General features: G+C 43.7%; 1 protein-coding gene across 1 annotated transcript in view; it reads left to right on the top strand.

The window, feature by feature from the left end:
• Window positions 1-19,564, top strand: part of HAO2 (hydroxyacid oxidase 2) — a 160,673-nt gene that overhangs the window by 26,889 nt on the left and 114,220 nt on the right. Inside the window, exon 5 of the mRNA XM_006919688.3 lies at window positions 5,116-5,191. The gene's annotated coding sequence lies outside the window, so the exon portion shown is untranslated. The remainder of the gene's footprint in view (window positions 1-5,115; window positions 5,192-19,564) is intronic.

The following is a 19,564-nucleotide window of genomic DNA, read 5'->3' on the forward strand; positions in this document are numbered from 1 at the left end:
CAAGTGTCTAGTGAAGCCGGTATTTTGCTCATCTAATCCCTTTAGCCTGACATACTTTGTGTTCTTTGGGGAAAATAATGTGATATAGTAGGAAACATCGAGTGTTTGAAATAAAAAAGATCTGGATTCAAATCTCTGATACTTTCTTAGGATTTTCATACCATTGTTCAGAAATGAGACAGGTGTGTATTTTTCTTTCTTGAATTGACTTTGTTAGCTTTTGCTTGATTATCAGTGTTAATCTAGCTTCATTTGATGAGTTGGGTACTTTGTAATCTTTTTCTGTTTCCTGGAAGAGTTGGTACAAGAGTAGAATTTTTCCTTCCAAGAATTTTTGGTGGTGGCCACTATCAAGTAGGTACACACAAATTTAGGGCTCTGTTACCTTCCTGGTGAATCAGGCCTTTTATGATTATGAGGTGACTCTCTTTATCATTAATAACGTTTTGGGGTTTTTTTGCTCAAGAGATTATTTTGTCTGCTATTAATATATGTAGAAGCTTTCATTTGGTGTTTACGTGGCATATCTTTTTCCATTTTTTTCTTTCAATCTTCCTGTATCCTTATGTTTTAGATGTGTCTTGTATAAATAGCACTTTATTGTTGGTTTTTAATCCAGAGTGACAATCTTTGTCTTTCATTAAAATATTTAATCTATTAACAGCTAATATAATTACTGATATATTTGGATCTAAATCTATATCTTATTTTGTGCTTTTTTTTCTGTCTTATTTTTCTTTTCTTTCCTTTTTAAAAAAATTATTTCGGATTATTTTTTATCATTCAGTTTTTCACTTGCTTTGTAGATATGCATATTCTTTCTATTGTTTTTATTATTAGCCTATGGCAACGTACATCATCCTTAACATACCAAAGTTTAATATTAATGAATTTCTTTCACTTCACCTGAAAAGTATAAAGACATTAGAACAATCTAAACTCATTTAAACCTTTTTGACTGATGTGCTATTGTTCTCATTCTAGTTTTCAAAACCAACGGACTTAAGAATCTCTTTGGGGAGATGATTAGGTTTTGCTTGCGTGTTTTTTAAATAAAATAAATTAGAATATAACTTGAACCCATGTTTTAACAGTCATACATGAGACACAATTAAAATATTTTTTCAAAGATATTTTCCATCTCTGACATTTCACAAAACAAAATTTGTGTGTCTGAGGCTGAGAATAAAAATCTAAAGAGATAGGTCCTACCAATAATGGTCCCAGAGTTTAGTGGGGCACCAGGCATGTAAACAGGTAATTTAAGTAAACTGTAACAAATATTATAATAGATAGATGTATATTATGTCAAGTTGACATGAAAGTAGAAAATGACTAATAGCAAATCTGAAGAAAACTTCACAAAGGAGATGCCATTTGACGTAGTCTTAAAATACTATCAGGAATTTTCAAACTGTTAAAAGAATGGAAGCAATTCATGGCAGAGGGAATAACGTGCAAAAGCCTAGCAGTGTGAAAACATGGGGACATGTGATTGGTGACAAGGGAATAGTTCTAAGAACCTGCAGCTTAGTTGGGGCAGCTGAGAGGGACAGATGGGAGGTAAGGCTGAAAAGGCTTGTGGGAGCAGATAATTAATTAAATTCCTTGAATGACAAGTTAGGGAGGTTGGATTTTTGTTGTCAATGAAGAACCATCAAGGGGCCTTAAACGTGGAAGTAAAATGAAAAGATGTTTGCTGTCGAGTTTTCTAGCGCTGGTGGGAAGGGCATCTTGGAAGTGAGACAGACCAAAGGCAGGAAGGTAATTATGAAGTTACTGTCATGTTACAATTGTTTAGCCAGCAAACCTGAACTAAAGCACGTGAAGAAGAAAGAGGAAGATGATACTAAAAAATGACTGTGTGGGGTTTCTACGTGAGTAACCTAGTAGATAATAAATATGAGGATAAGGCCTGGAATGCTTAATCTTTTCTTTGGCTTCGTGGATGTGTGGATTATATTTATAAGAAGTGATTTAATGTCCTTGTATACTAATTCCATTCTTTTAATCACTTCTGGGTCTGTTTCTATGGATTGATTTTTCTTCTCATTATGGGTCATATTTTCCTGCTTCATTGCATGCCTCGTAATTTCTTATCGAATGCCAGAATTTGACCTTTTCGGATGCTGATTACTTTTGTATTCCAGCACATATTCTTTCTTGAGTTTTGTCCTCAATCGCAATTAAGTTACTTGAAAAGCATTCACCCGTTCAGAGCTGGCTGTTTAGCTTTGTCGGTAGGGCCAGAGCAGCTCTACTGAGCTCCTTCCCTGACGGCCTGTGAGTTTTGAGGGTTTTCACTGTGTCTGGTAGCAATGGGAACTCTTTCCAGCCCTTCGTGAGGCGTTGTTCTCTCTAGTCCTTTCCGGCAGTTGCCTCCCCAGCCTGTGGGGCCTCTGCTGGTCTGCTCGCACTCATTCGCTGAGCATACCGAGCTGAATACTGCAAGGAGGCCCTCCGAAGACTCCCAGAGCTCGCTCTCCGCGTGTCTGTGCAGCTCTGTTTCCTCTAGGTCTCCATCCCATGGGCTCCGGCTGCGTTGCCCTTTCTGGATCCCCAGCTCTATCCCCTCAGCTTGATCTCTGGACTATACCTGACTTCCTGTTCCATATAGTGCAGCCTTGAACCTGGCCAGTGAGCCAGGCAGTGAGCGGGGCCGGTCCTGGAGGTCGTGCCTTTCGTTCCCATCGGTCAGGGACTGCTGTCCTTTTTTGCCTAATTTCCAATGTTTTAAAATCATTTTTTAAATATATATATGCTTTTTGTTCAGTAAGGTAAGGTCTCTGTTATTCCTCATGTTTTCTTCTAAATCTTGGTTTTATACACTTATATCTTTAATCCATCTGGAAGTTATTTTTTGATGAGAGAAATATAGTTTTCCTATTTTTTCCAGTTAGCCAGTTGTGCAACATCATATTTTGAATTCTCTTCTTCGCACCAGGTTTGGAATGTCACCTTATCATAAGCCAGACTTTGATAGATATTTGCGTCTGTTTCTGAACTCTTTATTCTTTCCCTTTACTTTTCCATTTTTTTATTGAACTAAAGTTTGTTATTTAAAGTTTGTTATTTACAAACTTTACTTGTTAAAGTTACAAAAAATATGGCATTATCTAATAGAACTAATTATCTCTCACTTTTTATTTTCAAGATTTCCTTGAATATGCACATGAGTTTTAATATATTAGGATCGCATTAAGTGTATAGAACCTAGACAAGTTTGAAGGTGACAAAGAGAAGAGTCGGGTCGTATAAGTTCAGCTACTTCAATTTTCAAGTAGGCGGCAAAGACAGAAGCTGGGATTGGGTCGGGTGGAGGTGAGATACAGACGAGGGGTAAACAAAGTTGGAGTGAATCATTTGCGTTATAATGAGTGGGGCTGTTGGATAAGGAGAGCAGTAGAGGGTATACAGAACACTGGCTGAATATCACCGGCCTAAAAGTGAAGAGTCATCGGTGGGTATTTGTACTTCCATGTTTCCTTTCTCTGAAAATGTAAAACATGCCCCTACACAGTCCCAGAATCAATATTTGTTATTAACAAATCATGCCTCCCCGCAAAAACAGATCTCTCTGGTCATCCAGTTTCCTTGAAAATGCCTGTCTCTGTAGTTCACTGTCATGTCACCAGTGCCAGACATATGGCCTATCCATAGTTGGCAATGAATAAATATTAATGGAATGAATTAGTTCATTTCTGAACAGCTTCCTCTGACTTCTGCTTAAGATGCTATGTTGTTATCTCTGCCAGTCTGTCTTCAGATTCAAGGTAGTCTTTATCCAGCCAAAAATCCAAATAGTCACTCCTGTAATTGTCTGGAAATGAGGAGCTTTTGGTGGATGTCTTCTGTTGTACAAACTGGCACAGTGTCTTAAATTATTATGTGAGAAAAGTCTTCTTCAATCTTAGACTTCTTAAACCTTTATTCCAAGTTATCCAAGTTATTCATTAAGTAGGCTCATGGGAGAACTAAGTAAGGTAAAGAAGAGTAAGGCAGAAGTAACCCAATTCCTTTCAACTGCTCAGAGGTGTTCATCTCAAAAACAGCTATAAAAAGGGAAGAAGTCCACGTTGCATTGTGCTGTTCTACTTAATTCAGCCCTTAAGGAACTGCATACTCCACTATTTGAACCACTCAATGGTTTTGAAAAGTAAACTTAGTGAAGTATAGCTTCCTGATAATCGTCTATTGGATTCCATGTAAACCAGCATATGGTTTAGATTGGTATAATACCTTCACCCCGCACCATCTCGAGGTAATTTCTGGTGGAGAAAAATAGGGTGCTCTGGTTTCAGGGACAAACTTACTCTTCTTCGGGTAGGAAAATAGATTTTAAATACCCAAAGCAGTCTCCATGCAAGGGTCAAGTCTTAACAGGAAAAGGAGAATTTTAAAAATTCAGGACCCACTTAGACATTTGAGATCTTGGACCGATGAGAACTTTTGTAGATCGAGCAGATTGATTTGGATCCTACTTCCTCCATTTTAACACTTACTTTATTTTATTTTAAGGAAAACAAGGCTTGAAATGCTTTAATACCCCCTTGGAGACGGTTTGGCTATTACATAGCCCATAAAAAGTAATATTTGGATGATTTAAAGGGAAATGAATCAGAAATTGAAAGGTTCAGTTTTCCTCGTATGACACAAGACTTTTTTTTCCCCCAGAGTCAAGAAAAATGACCCTTAGGGTAAAACAAATCTTGGATTTTATTGAAACAAAAATTATTATCTATACATGTGTAGATAGTAATGTCTGTTTTAAAATTTTGCTTTAAAAACATTTGGACACTCAATCTTACATTTTCCTATGGATTAACAGGGGATCTAACAACTTTCCCAATTTCTGCAGAAAGGACGGTTTCCTTGCATCAAATTCTGTATTTCAAAGCCAGGTGGAAATGTGATCTCAGTTCCCCCAGGCACTGTTTTCATGAGGTTCTCTCAAAAGCTATTTTAGGCTTCTCAGTTACACACCCCAAGGGGGAGTGATGGTGGTATAGTCCAGAGTATCCATGTAACTGGTTGACAATATTTTAAATGTCATTATTCCTCATCCATTTAATATTTATTTCTTCTTAAATTTAAACAATTTTTTTTTTCATTTAGGCATCGGCCTTGCGTGGTATAAACATTTCTGTGTGGGTTAAGAAGTGGCTTCACCCTTGACCGATACAAAGGACATGTGAGTCGACAAACCTGGTTTTCTTTCCTTGCTTTGCTATTACTTCTCTTGGTGACACTGGGCAAAGTCCATCATGTTTTGGGCCCTGGTCTCCTCATCTGTAAATTAGGGTGGTTAGATGATCTATGGGGTTCTTCTCAAAGCTGATGTGCAATTTGGGCCCATAGTAATTATTCATTACATGGTAACGTTTATTTTTACTATGAGCTTCACTCATGGTGAAATTGGAATATCTTAATTTTAGATTCCTAAAGAGCCTAGAAGTGACTCAGAAGTCTTGGATTTGTGTCTTGCCTCAGTATTCACTAGCTGGGAAATTTTCTCCACTTTTGAAAAACGCGATTTCTTCATCTATAAAATAGGGATAAAGGTAATACTATGAGGCGCAGTTCTTTGTTGCGAATAATGGGATCCACTGTGGCTAGTTTAGGCAGAAAAATTATTTGTTAAAAATATTAAGCAACTCACAGAATTCTCGAGAGAGCAAGAGAAGCAGACGTAGAAGAGATGAGGCCAAAAACAACAGCAGATGAGACTGTAGCGTTCGCTCCAGTGAAAACACATCGCTGCCAACACTTGGCAACAACTCTGGCTTCTCGGAGAGACACTGTAGCTTGCACTGGTCACGCTTGGTCCTGGGTGCCAGGAGCCCCTGTGGCCGTGTCTGCCCGGGGTGGATGCCATTCATGTCTGCCCCTTTGTCGCATTAGCTTCCAAGCGGAGGACTCGTGGGTGTGTCTGACTGGCAACACCTAGTTCACATGTCTCACAGCAGCAACGAGAGAGCCTTGAGGCTGTGACTGCTGGCTCTGTCTTGGGGGTTACTATGTAGGAAACTCCCAAAACTCAGAGAAATTGTTCAAAAGGTGTTAGCTTTAAACTGCTCTACCCAGGTGCAAATCAGTGCCCCAGGTAAGGACGCCTGCATTGTATGAGTGATGGTTACTACCTTTTAAACCTTATTTTATTATTCAAAGAAAAATAAGGTAGATGAAGCTTATACGTGTAAATTGCCCAGAAATCTAGCCAGCTGTGCTTTCTTTTTTATTTTGGATTTATATATTCTTATTATAAAAAATTCACGAAGTACAGAAAAATTATAAGGAAGAAATAAGTATCATCCAATAATCGTACCAAAAGATAACTGCTCTTGCCATTTTAGTTCATACCCATCTAGAATAATTATACAGTATGTACATTATACATATATATCTATATCATATGTACATACACACAAATAAATTTGTATGTGTACACACATAGTAATTATATGTGATTCGTACCCAATTAAAAAAATTTAAACAATACGTTGTGGGCATCCTTTCATGCTAATAAATATTAATCAACATCATTATTTTTAATGGCTGTATATTGTGCTATTATATGAACATACAATAATTTTTTTACTTGACCATCTATTCATGGGTACTTTCCAAAATTTTACTTTTATCAAGAGACTTATGATGAACATTCACGTAGCCAAATACATGCTTGGAGTAATTCCTTATGACGAATTTAGAAAAATAGGATTGCTATTTCGAGTATATACTAGTCGAAAAAAACTTTTGGTATATGCCATCAAATTGGCTTCAGAAAATCGGTAACAATTTGTACTTCCACAAGCAACATTTGAGTCTGAATTTCCCCACATTATCATAATACTTGGTATTATCAATTGTTTTTATTTTAGTCTATTAGGAGAAAATTATCGTTAATATTTAACTTGCATTTCTTTATTAAACATGTTTCATTTATACTTATTTTCCACTTACATTTCTTTATTTGTGAACCATGTGTTTATGTCCACTAATAGATTGAATTTTAGATTTTAAATTTAAATTTTAAAGGCTCTCTCTCTATATAAAGATATTAAATTTTTGTCTTCTATGTGTTCTCCAAATACCTTTTCCAAGGTTGTCATGTCCTTTTATTAAAATCGAAGTGAAATATACACAGTAAAGTACACAAATCTTGTTTACAACATGGTCTGTGTGGATCACGCAACAACCATCTAGATCTAGAAACCTTTCCTGCTCCCCAGAAGGGTCCCTCATGTTCCTTCCCAGCTAGCACCTCCCCACAGAGGACACCCCTGTCCTGACACCGCAGCTTAGCATTGTCTGTTCTTGAACTGCTATCGATGGAATCGTACGTGGAAAGAAGTCTCTGGCTTCTATGTACCGTCATGTCTGGGAGAGTCATCTACGTTGACACAGGTGAAGCAGTTCATTTTTCTGAGCCACAGCTTGCCCTTCAGGAAAGTGCATAATAATGGATAAGAACTCATGAGAATGGATAATCAGTGGGTGATAATAGTACTTATGTAGTGGTTGTGGAGGTAAATGCTGACGTAAGTGACTGAGTTATGTGCAGATACGTGCAGTTACTGTGAGCACTAGAACGGTGATTTCCCCGTGGTGAATATTGTACTTAGTAGATGGTAGCCGCGAGTATTACACTACTGGGTTAGGTTTGCTGATTTTTTTTATTTAGGGTTTTTGTAGCAATATTTGTAAATGAGGTTAGTCATAATTTAGCATTTGCACATGTATGTGCCAGTCTTGTTGTATTGTTTGGCTATTGGGTTATGCTAGTAAGTGGTACATTCACCTACCTTGGTGTTCTTTCTAGAAGTCATGGGATGACTCTCACCTGTCAGATCTGCCGACTTTTCTCCATCACTGCCTTCTCCACTCTGGTCCTCGCCTCTATCGTCACTCCTTTTGTCTGCTAAGAGAGTCACCTAATGGTCTCCCAGTTTCTAAACCCATTGCACTTAGGTTAAAATCTGAGATCCTTATCAAGGTCCACCAGGCTCCTCGTGTTACGGCCCTGCCTGCCTCCCCATCCCTGGGGTGCGCCTGTGTCCCTCTCACCCGTGTGCTGTGGACACACTCCCTGCCCAGCAACACACTCTCATCCTTAGCCTGGCCAACCCCTGCTTACTCTTTCTCACCGAAGCCTTTCCTGATACAGCAATGTTAAACAGATCTCCCGATGTAATCACTCATCTTGCCTTTTTCTTTTCGTTCTTAGCATTCACAACATGAGCAGTTGTGCTTTTATTTGTCTTTTGGTTTAATATCTGCCTCTTAGCTCTAGGAAGTACTATTTTGTTCACCACTTCATCGAGCATAATGCTTTCATATGCAAATTGCTCAATAAATACTTATTGAATCAATGGCTCCCGGTCTAGTGATGGAGACAGATACATAGGCAGTAGCAGTGAGAGGAAAAGCCGAAGCAGATGCATGGAAATAGATGGCGGGGGCACAGGGAGGAGGACAGAAACTGTGCTGGGGACCCCCATCCCCGCCATTGGCAGGTTACAGAGAGAGCAGCTCATTGATTAACGAACCGCCTCTGAGATATTATTCTCTCATAGCTGATATGTCGATGGCCTCATACTGCTGTGTAACACACGGGGATGGATTTGGGTCCATGCCAGATAGTTGACGCACAAGTCCCAAGTGACTCAAGGAGGCAGAAATGCGCCCGCGCTCTCAGCTCACACACAGAGCACAATGGCAGCCCTGAAGGGGCAGAAGCCCTGTGCACCCACGAGCCCTGTTTATTTTCTCCTCCAGCAGAGCGGGTGGCATAGGTCAGCTGGAATGGCGCATCCTGGTGAATATTTATTGACGCAAGTGTTAACGCTGACAGACATGTGGACCGGCAGACACAGAGGCCTCACTTCTCTGCTCCCAAGGTTGTGACATGGCTGACACTTCCCCACACGGGTCCTGACTTCTGCAGCTGCTGCTGGAGGTGGCTGGTGTCCCCGTGGTGGGGGTCAGCACAGACAGCGTGCCTCGTGGCTTCCACGCTGCCACTCCGGCCTCCACCCAGCGGTGGTCTCGGTGCTTCCTGTCCCCAGCGCACACGCACTGTCGCCCAGCCGGGCTCTGTCCCAGCCTCTTCTCTACCAGCTCCTCCGCCTCCCCCCGATTTCCACTGCAGGAGTTACAGGCGGCCCAGCTAACTGCATTTAAAGAGGGAAGTCCTGGGTGACGCCAGGACTCACCTTGGTGGCAAAGCAATGGGTTCTGCTTGTGCTATAAAAAAGAATTGCGCAGTCACAAACATGACCTTTTTTCCTCTTGTTCCTAATGTTTTCCTCTCCGTTCTTTAGATTTTCTTCCCGTCTTTCCCATCATAGCTGACCTTATTTGGTGTATTTCATTTTTACTTTAAATCCTTTTAGTATAAGGTAACAGAAAATCGTAAAAAGCAAACATGCAGGTTAAAGCAATCGTTTTAAGGCTAGCACTCTCGTGAACACTCCCCATGAGAGGAGAATTCTTCCAGTGACACCAGAAGCCCCCTCTGCGGGCCCCCGCCAGCTGCCACCCCTGCTTCCTGCCAGGGGACCTGCTGTCCCATCGCTGCGTCCATCCCCACTTTACGGTCTCATCACCTAAGGGTGCGTCCCCAGAACTCCAGTTCAGTTTTGCCTGGGTTTTTCTTTTTAAAAACATATCTTAAGCATCCTTTAATCCACAGGTTTTCCGCTCCATCTCCTCATTTCCCTTACCACCCCTTTAATGAAAATGCGCGATCACTGATCTGTCGCGTTTCCTGCGGTCTGGACTTTGCTGCTCACTTCCCTAGAGCAGAGTGTGGTCTGTTCCTCTAGCGTCTGAGTTCCACTTATCCCAATCCAGGTTCCAGGTTTTCTTGGGGGATGGGGGGAGTATGACAAGCTCTGAGTTCTTCATCAGGAGGATGTATGTCTTAACGTCTTTCTTTTTGTGATATTAGTGAACGCTTTCTTAATTGATTAAGATTACACTGGTATTCTAGTTCTGTTATTCTTTATTCATGAATTTGTTGAAATACTCTAATTCAGTACCCATATATTTTTTTTTTCAGTGTTACAATTTGCATAGGAAAGGCAGGAGAAAAGCTATTTTCCAAAAAAATGGCTGGTTCCCTAGATATTTGTTTTTTTACGGTTAACTGTAAAGAAGTTAACTGTAAAAATCCTGTATTGCATGATTAGTTAAATAAGCAACGAATTATGCAATACACAGCCATCCCTTCAGAGGATGTCACCCATCCTAGGAGAGAGAAGGGGAGAAAGGGTGGGGAATTGGCAGCCTCTGGACCAGGGGAGAGGTGAGGCCAGCAAAGCAGGAACCCAGGGAGGAGCCCAGCAGGCAGACAAGCCTCACATTTGCTCAGAGTTGACCTCCTGTCTTCTGGTCAAATACGTTTATTGTCTAAAGTGGATTATGTTGGTCACACTAACGTATAGTCAACACATGGGAGGGGATTCAAAAGCAGCCTCTCTGAAGACACTGCCTGCCTTTCGTAGTCAGCATGTGATCCCTTCTTGAGATCTGGCAGTTCATCTTCCATTATTCTCATTCCCCTGTCCAGCCTCCTCCCTGCCCTCCTACAGGGAATGTCTGCCAAGGTCAGGTGTATCTCATTCACCTCCAGCTGCTGATTGATGCCTCTCCTATTTTTTTTTTTCTTTAGGGGTAGTTAGGGGTTGTGGATCTGGGCTGCACTGGACTGGGAGTTGGGGAGTGAGGGGTGAGGAGGCTGGTACTCTATGTAACTAGAAAAGCTTTTCAAGTTGAGATTAGAGTTCCCAGCAGGGTCCTAGTTATCCTTTGAGCAATACCAGATTTAAAAAAAAAAAAGAAACTTTTTAGTGATATATAATTTACATACCATACAATTTATCCTTGTACAATTTAGTAATTTTTAATATATTCAAAAGGTTGTGCATCTATTACCGCTATCTAGTACTAGAACATTTTCATTACTCCTAAAAGAAACCCTGACCCATGAGCAGCTACTCTGCATTATCCCCTCACCTCAACCCCCGGCAACCACTAATCTGCTTTCTGTCTCCCTGCGTTTCCCTATTCTGGATATTTCATATAATATAATTGGAATCATATAATATGTAGCCTTTTGTATCTGACTTGTTTCCCCATTCTGGATATTTCATATAATTGGAATCATATAATATGTAGAAATATAAGTGACTTCTTTCACTTGTATTTTCAAGGTTCATCTGTGTTACAGCATGTATTAGTACTTCATTCTTATGGCTGAGTGATATTTCATTGTGTGGATTTGAACATTTTATCTGTTCATTCGTGGATGGACATTTGAGTTGCTTCCACCTTTCAATTATTATGAATAGTGCTGCCGTGAACATTCGTGTACAATTTTTTCTGTGTCCATGTGTTTTCGTTCTCTTGGTTGGATACTTAGTGGAACTGCTGGGTCACATAAGTCTGTTTAATTTTTTAAGGAACTGTTTTCCAAACAAGCTACACCATTTTATATTCCAACTAGCAATACACAAGGGTTCCAGTTTCTCCAGATCCTCATCAACACTTGCTATTGTCTGTCTTTTTTATTTCACTCATCCTAGTGAGTGTGATGCGGTATCTCGTTGTGGTTTTGATTTCCCTAATGGCTAATGATGTTGAGCGTTTTTTCATGTGCTTATTACCCACTCGTATCTTCTTTGGAAAATATTTTTAAAATATTTTACATGCTCCTGGGGAGATTCGGCTTTTGTTATTAGTTCTGTCTATTTTCTTCTTTTGTCTCTCCTCTGCCCGTTAAAACATCAGGGGCAGTAACAGTCCTACAGTATTCTTCACACCTGCTCTTTGATTGTGCTTCGACTTGGAGAGGACCGCACAGCGGAAGCAGCAGACCTGCTGGGGAGCAGAGCGGGAAGAAGGTGCAATGTTGTTTGCGTAATTTGAAAAAACTCCCTAAGGGAGAGTGAAAAACTCCCAATCTGTTAGTGTTCGTCTTTCTCTTTGGGTCCTATCTCTGAACGAGTCCTCTCTTGGAAACTATAAGACATAGAGGCCCTAGAAACCACGTTTCTTTGTCGTAGAAGGAGAGAACTTTAAAAAAAAAAATAGTTCATTAAAAAGCTGATGAGAAATTCGTGGCCAGGACCGGCTCCAGGCGCGTTCTCCCATCCACCTTTTTTCCCCAAGACTTCTTCCTGCTCTGGCACAGAAAGGCTTCCAAGTGACCTTCAGGCATCCCCTGGGAAAGAACATCATAAACACGTTAGTCTTGAGCGGCTAGGCCCCCATCCTGTCCCCAGGGCAAAACATGTTATGAACAAGGCTCAGATATCTATGTGCTCAGCACTGTGTTGGGTACTCGGGCCAGTTACAGAAATGATACATTAGTTTCTTATTTCCTCATTTAATCAACAGGCATCTTTGAGTACCTACTGTGTGCCAGTCTCAATGCTTCCTTGAAGGGGACCAACTTGGGGGAAAATAATTTAGAACCCAAGTCAGCGTTTGATGCATCGCATGTGGATGCTCCCCACGTGAAGGAGAGCCTGAGAAGAGACGAGGCGGGTGGAGTGTGGAGTGATGTCCCACTGAGGTGCAGAGTCACGGGGTGTGGCCAGCTCCCTCCATCGGCCAAAGCAGCTCAATATTCCAAACTCGAGGGAGGAATATCATTATCGCTACATGCTTGCGGAAACAGTGTCTTTGAGCTTTTGCACGTTTTCCGGAACTTCTAATCTGATACCTCATAGGAGGCTGTCTTATTCCAGGTGCTAATATTATTTATGGAGGCAGGCGGTAAACACTCCATCATCAACTGCTAGGATGGTATTACCACTTGAAATATAACCTTATTGAGCTCCCTGCACCTTTTCGATTGCCTTTTGAGTCAGTGTCAATTAGTTCTCCATTGCTGGTTTCAGTTTTCTACTTGATAAGCAAAGGTTTTGAATCCATCTTGATTAAAGCAGTGAGGCCCCAACTCCATCCTGCCAGCTTCCTTTGAAGTCCATGTAAACTCTATATTCAGATCAGCTGCCCAGGGCACAGAGAAAGATGAGCTATGAGCTGTGACAACGTGAGGGCACCAGGCCAGATGCTTCAAGGCAGTCAGCCCCTTCTGGGAATGGGATCACTAGAGTTTCATGTCTCTGGAATGGTTTAGGCGTGGCCGAGGAGGGAAAACGTAAGAATCAAAAAAGGAAACGATGATTTCCCAGGTCTCTCCCAGGCACTAATTTTCCAAAGTAGACCAGGATCTATTTGTTAAAGCAGGTGGCAGTCTTTCCAGTGCTCCAGGTTGTCTAGAAATCTGGATTCTTCTAAGATGTCCCATTTGGTTAAGTTGGAGGGTTGGTTCATTACACAGAGGAAATCAAGAAAGGAAAGCATGGAGTATTGTTGAACATGTACCACGGTATTTTTCTCATTTTGTGCAAGAGCCGCTTCTGCCTTCTTACAAGGGCCTTTTTTCTTTCTTAAGTCTCTCTCTCTCTTTTATTTTTTCATTATTCTTCCTTTTTCTGTCGCTTTCTGTCTGTGAAACAAGTATCTTCCCGCATTTGCCTCTTCCTCTTCCAATTGTTTTTTCTCTTTACACATATTTTCAAGTGGAAGTCATGGTTCTGATACAAACCCATTTTAAAGACGCCCCTTTACTTCTTTGGGGGAAGAATTCTTCTTCTGTAAGATATAATGATCCTTACACTCTTCTCTCGTGCTAAAATCCCACAATTCTCTGAAATACTTATTTTGTTCAGATAACCTAATTTTCTTCTCAACCTCCTAAAATCTGTGGAAATTGACCCTGTCATGGCTGACAAGCCAGCTGACAACTCAATCTCCTCTCCATCTCTTTGGGGAACCCTTTACTCTATATCACTCCCCTGCCCGCACCCATAATCCCAGAAGCCTGAGAATCCTGGCGGTCTGCCTCTGCAGCAGCAGCAGCTTCAGGCATTTCATTGGCATCAGAAGCTCAGGATCTGGAAAAGAAGGATAAAGAAGCGGGGAAAGCCAGAAATCACAACTTTTTAAAATGGAGAATTTTCCTCGTGATGTTGAACTCCCAAAGATTAGGACGCGTAGCTCCGATTGCATGCCCTGCTTTCTATGCCCTGCATTTTTAAGCTCTTTCTTAGATAGAATATCTAAGAGAGCCCCCTCCCCACAAAAGAATGATTTTTTTATTTTCCATACGGTACGTGCTAGCAATCCCGGCATGTGACCACATTTACGTAAACACACAGAGATACCTATAAATTATTGGACTTATCTCGGTCTGAGTTTCCAGCTATGTCCTTCCATCATTACAGCTGTCCTTTCTTTATCCCCAGAGGACGTTTTGGTCCATTTACATGGTCGCTTAGTCACTGAGACTGCAGACTGCGTTTACTACGTTGTTTGGGGCGGAGAACATAGTAGATATTCACTGGAGGCACCAACAATCCATACGTGAACCCACACTTCTTCATGCTGGCGGAGGCCCCCTAACCTGAGCTCTCCCACCCTGAGCAACCAGGGCCGCCCCAAACTTTGGGATGACCTAGGGAGAACCTGAGTTTCTCCCCGAGTATTAGATTGAAGAGGGGGGAGAGGACAGGAGAACTAGCAACCTTCACTTTTTAAAATCTGGGCCCTGTCCAGCAGATCTGGGACTTGTCGGTGGGGAGGGGACCACGGGTCTTAATGATAGCGTCATAGGAGTCTGGGCGATAGAGACTCCACTGAGCTTTCTCGCTCAGCTTCCCCCTTCCTCCAGCCCCCGCTCATCCCCACCACAGGGCTCCCTGCTTCTCTCAGGCTGAGCTCAGACCCCCTCAGTGTCCATAGCACTGGAAATCCTGGGCTCTAACCTGGTGCCAGCGCCTGGGCCAACCTGCAGGGGGCGCCGTACAGCAGCTGCCACCTGTCACAGCTCTTTCCAGGAGGTACTTGGAGAAGTGATGCCACTATTGTTTGTAATTAACTGTGCAGTTTATTCATAGAGCATCTTAGGTTTTAGGCAGTTTTTCCTCCCAAAGAATTTTTATATGTTTTCTTTTTGCCTCACAGTCACCAGGCGAGGTAGCCTGAATAGAGAGGTGAAATGATCTCGCCAAGTTTAGGTGGGAGTCAGTGGTAGAGACCAGATTAGTGGAAGTCAAGCGTCTCGAGTCCTAGACTTGTGCTCTTTCTACAAAAGTTCTTTACGGTGAGGATAATAATAAACAGCAAATACTTCTGCTGTTCCTTTTATTTTCATTTTCCTCTTTAAAACTTTGACATATTTTATTTATGTCAGTTCTCCTGAGATCGGTTTTCATGAAACTCTAGTACTTTCCTGGCTGTCCTCCACGCTCCGACAGTGTTGGGTAGGGTCTCCAGTCTTGTTCTGATTTATTCAGCAGATGGAGAGTGATTATCAATATTTCTTCAGAGTTTGAGGGGGTACTTTTGGATGATAAAGCTAGTTTCCATTTATCATCATCTGATCCCCAGTGCTGGCTTTGGGGGCGCTGACTTTTGCTGTATAAATGTGAACCATGAGGTTGCATTCAGCTTAGTATGTTTTCAGAGTCATAAGAAAAGAGACCAAATGCAGAAATGCATGGTCGCCTTTGGCACCCGGGTGGGAATCTTAAGGGTAAACCAACACCGACGCAGACCCTTCTCTGTGCCCTTCAGAAAACACTGGATTCCGGTTTAAGCCTCTTGATCTCACTGATGCAGAAAAAGAGACAGCAATCAGGAGACCTGTCCGAGGTCGCACAGCTACTCGGTGGCAGGGCTGGAACTAGACATCAGGTCATTGTTCCGGGTTCGAGGCATGGTCCGTGACAACACAGGGCCCCCAAAGACAAGGCTGGCTGTCCTGGAGAGTGCTGCGGGGGGTCCCATGTGACCAACGCAGCGCAGCTTCACGCTTGCGCTGAGGCTACCACAGGGACAGTGGCCGGGCTTCACGTGGAGCCAGCTCCGCTCGGCAGGGCTGGCCGAGCAAGCTCTGTTCCGAGGGCCACGAGGGTCGGGCTTCCTGTGACGTTGCTGTGTCTGCACTGGAAAATCCACTCTGAGGACTAAAATCTTTTATTTGGGTGGATGGGGCTAGGCTTTCTCTTTATTTCCTGTGGTAACAGAAAGGAAGGCCATGGAGAGGCTTCCCCACCAAGCCATAGAAGGTGGAAAGGCCGAGGAGAAGGAACGCATTTTGGACGTTGGAGAATTCTCGGGCCCAGAGAGGAGTCTTCTCGATATTAATGGTGGCTTTGCCACGGCCACAGCTTGGAAATGGGAGAGACGGGAAGCGGGGGAGGCCCGTGGGCGGGTTTGCGGTGCCCTGCCTGGCCGTGTGCGTAGGACAGACACAGTGCCCCAACAATGCTGGGCGAGGGCCCGAGTCCTTGCTGGCCACCTCCTGCTCAGAGGCAGTGAGCAGTGGGGGAGGAGTCGAAACTGCTAAGTATAGCCATGGTCTCTGGGACTTGCTCTTTTCAAGGAATCAATGGAATTAGAAATGAGATATTAGCTCTAATCAGTCACATATGCTGGGTTCTTAGCCCCTCGGAAAAGAATTTCTGACTGCGGCTCCTCACCCAGTCGGGAATATGCGGCTACACCTGTGGGCCTGGCAGGGCCCCTCCTCTGTCCTCTGGGGGGGTCCAGGACAAAAGCACCCCTTGGTGTATGCTGTCAGTCTGTCATCTGGTCTGATCTGAAGTGGCCAGACTTCTGACTGAGCAGCCCCTATGCGGCTTTTCAACAAGTGCAGAAGAATTTCAGGGCACACAGAGACCCGGACCGAGCCAAGCAGGGTTGGGGGGGGGTGCCACACTCTTCTCTTCGTCTTGTTTGCTTATGTTTGTGGGAGATGGGGATGTTTTCAGAATTAGGCATTTAGTGGGAAGATGGCTTTTTGTTTTGTTTTATTTAACTTTTTATCTTATAAAAATTTAAACCTCTGAGTAAGTTGCAAGAATAGTCACGTGAACCCTGTGAGCCCCTCAGGTAGATGCGCAGCCCTGTTTTCCCCCTTCGAAAAGAAAACCAAGGAGCCCCAACCACTGCTCTTTTCCTCACAGACTCTTCTGCTCACGACTGTGCATGACCTTTAGTCACAGACCTGCAACGGAAATAAAATGCCACGCCAAGCTTCTTGGCAACTTTATAATATTCAAATTTCATTTATGATTCACACTGAAAGTTGCTTTTATCGCTTTGGGCCTGTGCTTGACTAGAAATGTCCTCTGAATTATTTGTGTATGGGTGATGGCTGTGAATACACACTCCCAGAAAACACTAGAACTTTTAAATGTCAGCGTTTAAGTATTCCAGAAGGAGCAAAGAACGAAGTTAATTTTCTGGAGAGATTCGTGGTCCAGGGTCTAACCGATGATGGTTTTTATTTTGGGATCTGCAACATGTCATTTAAAACAAAAGGCGTTGCAGAAGCAGGAGTGGGGAAGGTGGGAACGGAGGGGCTGGGCGGTCAGGGACTGAGCGGCAGGTGAGGTGTTGGCAGGTGACCGCCGCGCGTCCCCGCACGCTCCTTCGGAGCGGTCCGTGTTTCTCACGTGTTCGCATTCCTCACAGCAGTGTGCACAGGGCTGCACGGCCCACTCCTGCTTGCTGTTTGCTGAGTGCCCGTGTGAGGGCCACCCCTCGGCTTCTTCTGAAGGTGCCACTGGCACCATTTCGGGCCTGAGAGGGGGCCGAAAGCCCTGTGATCCTGCCCCGGCCCCCACATTTTGGTCTCTCCTGTGGCTGCCACTGCTCACAGCCATCATATCACAGGGCTTGAGGGACCACGTTCACTTACGTAGACAAGGGCGTGAATGGAGGCCCAGAATTGGGTGCCTGGCAGCTCTGGGTGTGTCCTGGCTGCTTCTGGAAGAACCGCGGTGGCTGCCACGGGCAGAGCCTCCCGGGATCCATGTGGCTCGTATTGGCACTCCCGGCGTTCACTTGTTTGCAGATGCTACTCTTCGGTTCTGTGCTGCTCGCCCAGGGAATCCAAGGGCCCATGTGCCTTTGGGGAATTCGCTCCCTCCTCCTTCACAGTACCTTTTATTCTCAGCATCCCTAACCCTGGTCTCTAAGGATCATAAGTGCCAAGAGGATCTGGGACCCTTACAGTTGAAGACATTCACCTTATCGAGCTTCCAAGGAGAGGCCTTAGAGTTATGGCTCTCAGAGAAATGCGGGATCAACATGGTATTTGGGGCACACACTTTTTCAATTACGGTCAGCTCAAACCCGGCGCTGCCCCTCATCCATCTCCATCTGGAGGCTGGTGGGGAGGCCGCTCCTAACATCTTTGCACACTTAATCTCAAACCCCACTCATGCAGCGTCTCAATTTTTTAAGATTAATCAAACCTAAGCCTTGCAAAGCGCGCACTCTGATTTATATAGGCTTTGGCAAACAGACACACCGAATAAAAACCTTTTTAGTCGGAAATGACAGCATTAGGGGAATGAGGGCTGGAGAATGGCACCAGGACATCGTGTTTTGATGAGCCGATGGCAGCTCCTGGACCTCAGTTAAAGGACGCTAAACTTGGTGTTGTAACCAGGCGGGAGCCTCGAGGCAGCTTGGAGAGGGTCGCTGTGGTCTCTCATCCTTAGATTTATCTGCGAACTCTGGTTCCCATGAAGGGAAACTCTAGCAAGTCCAGTCTCGGAGGAAATGGCACCAAGCCGGGCAGAGATTTTGTCGTAGGGGTTGGAGGCAAAGGGCGGGAAGCTGGGATCAGCTGTGGCTCAGGAGCCCATCTAGAAAGATGATCGACTGCTGAGTGGGCCAGTGGTTTCGGACTTGATTGAAACAACTGCTCTCCAATATAATGAATCAATATGGTGGCAATCAGTACAGGATGGCAACACATAGTTAGGCCTGACACAAGTTCGTTTGGGGTTACTGTTTCACTGTAAGCATTTCCCTGCTGTGAGTTAACCTTGATCTCAGCCTTAATCTTCAGCAAACAAGTTTGTCCCCGAAGAGCACTGAAAGTTGAAGCTGTTTGACTAGCCGTGTTCTGTTCACTGCCACGGGCTGGGAACTGACAGAGCCAGGTTGGCCGGCTAAGTGGGCTGGGGCTCAGGGCAGGGCGTCAGCTCACGAGGGCGGTATCCAGTAGGAAGTAGAGGCGGAAGCTCGGTCACACATACCAGGCTGTCTGATGGGAGAGAGGGGTAGCTCTGGCTTGTCAAGCTCAACACCAAGCCCCGCAGAAATGGTGCAGATATGCAGCAAAAGACCCCGGTTCCGGATCGGGGTCTGAGCCCCTAGAAAAACAGTAGTCTTTGTCAGACTGTCTTCAAAACTGGGAGGGGCTGTGCTCGGCGGGAACCTGGAGAGGAAGAGAGAGCTCTGCCTTTACAAGTCACGAGTCAAAGGAGCAGCACCTTCTGTGCAAACAGAAGAAGGTTTAAAATTAGCACCTAGGAAATAATTATTTAAAATAAATGTCTGGTTTGTGTTGTTCAAAGTTTTCTTTTAGAGTCCTTTGTAATGCGTGACTAGATTCTCTCAAGCCATCACATGCACTGGGAACTTTTTCCCGAAGAAACAGAGATTATCAGAGTGAAATCAGGCACAT

This window comes from Pteropus alecto, unplaced genomic scaffold (genome assembly GCF_000325575.1).
Source record: "Pteropus alecto unplaced genomic scaffold, ASM32557v1 scaffold106, whole genome shotgun sequence".
NCBI lineage: Eukaryota > Metazoa > Chordata > Mammalia > Chiroptera > Pteropodidae > Pteropus > Pteropus alecto.